We start from the raw sequence: 1,496 nt of genomic DNA, 5'->3' as shown, positions 1-1,496 counted from the left end.
CCACAGCCCGGGGCACCTCTCGCAGAGCGGTCCGGTGCGCGTGGTCAACCAGCCCCCTCTCCTCACTGAGCTTGCATCTGCGCTGGCCGGGGGGCGCACACTCCTCTCTCTGACCTGCCAGCGGCTGGGCATTGGTGGGCACACCCCGGTCACCAGGGAAGCCCTGACTGGGGGCAGCCGGGAGCCAAGGGAAACCTGACTGCTCTCGAGGGGTGCCTCCCCAGGCAGACAGGCACCCGGGCAAGCCAGGCATGAGCCATGGTGCAGCTGGCTCACTTGACGGTGGGCGCCAAGGTTCCAGCCACCCACATCTGTGTGTGAGCAATGGCCAGGCCCGCTGGCACAGTGGGTGACCTTCCCTCTTGCCCAGGTACCTGGAGCTGGGTCCTACGCGGCCGGGCTGGGGTTTGAAGACTCTAGTGGTCCCACCCGACCCCCTGTCTGTGCTGTCTCTGGCCTGCCTCGTTGTCCATCTCCCAGTCCCCCCTCCCAAAAGGGAAGCGGAAGGGGTCGGGGAAGGATGAGTGGATCGGGCCGTGTGGGCAGGTGGTGGAGCGGCCTACCTCCATCCCCCTGGGAAGCGCTGTGCTGCTGCAGCTGGCGGTCAGGCTGAGCACCTGGATTATTATTTTTTATTTTTTTGAAACCACAATGGTTTCGGCCGAGCTAGACAGGGAGCTGGGCTGTCCTGCCACAGCCAGCGCTGCCTCCCCCAACCTCTCCTGCACCGGCAGGGTCAGGCCGATGTCTAGGACAAAAAAAGTTGCATGTGGCTCTTGGCGGTGGATCACTCGATTCGTGCATCGATGAAGAACACAGCTAGCTGCGAGAATTAGTGTGAATTGCAGGACACATTGATCAACACTTCGAACTCACCATGTGGCCCTGGGTTTTTCCCGGGACTACGCCTGTCTGAGGGTCGCTTGTACATCAATGGCCCCGGGGTTCACTCCCAGGGGCGTGGCTGGGGCTGTCGCAGGGACCCCATTCCATGCATCCCCCTAAGGTCAGACCCCGATCAGCACCGTCGCTGGATCCTTGGATCTGGCGCGCAAGCTCATTGCCGACGCGTCCTGGTTTCCCCAGTTTCCCCACCTCATGCTGGTTTCGGGAGGGCCGGGTGGCCGACGCGCCCCGGATGCGGTGGCGGCGGCAGCAGGCTTTAAAAAAGCCTGGCGCACCTTCACCCTACCCCGGGCACCTGGCCGTGCTGTGTGTGGCTGTCGGCGCAGGATGACCATGGAGCACGGACCTCGTGACCATGTGGGCTTTGGTCACAGATTGGGACAGAATACACTCGCCTGCACCAAGGGCTGGGGCAACCCCCCATACGGGCCCGAGGCCAGCTGCCCTGAGCTTTGTGCTCCCCGACCACAGCCTCAGATCAGAAATGGTGACCTGCTGAATTTAAGCATATTACTAAGCAGAGGAAAAGGAACTAACCAAGATTCCCTCAGTAACAGCCAGTGAAAAGGGAAGAGCCCAGCGCCGAATCC

The 1,496-nt window shown here is 62.0% G+C and overlaps 1 non-coding gene across 1 annotated transcript; it reads left to right on the top strand.

Annotated features, from left to right (window-relative positions):
• Positions 1 to 771: 771 nt before the first annotated feature.
• LOC138570673 (5.8S ribosomal RNA) lies at positions 772 to 922 on the top strand. The gene has a single exon (XR_011303709.1). It is a non-coding gene; the product is annotated as a 5.8S ribosomal RNA (ribosomal RNA).
• Positions 923 to 1,496: the final 574 nt, after the last annotated feature.

This window comes from Ambystoma mexicanum, chromosome 2q (assembly GCF_040938575.1).
Source record: "Ambystoma mexicanum isolate Mex_15411 chromosome 2q, UKY_AmexF1_1, whole genome shotgun sequence".
In the NCBI taxonomy this organism is placed as follows: domain Eukaryota; kingdom Metazoa; phylum Chordata; class Amphibia; order Caudata; family Ambystomatidae; genus Ambystoma; species Ambystoma mexicanum.
The sequence above is the reverse complement of the archived record's forward strand: the minus strand, read 5'-3'. Positions and strand labels throughout refer to the sequence as shown.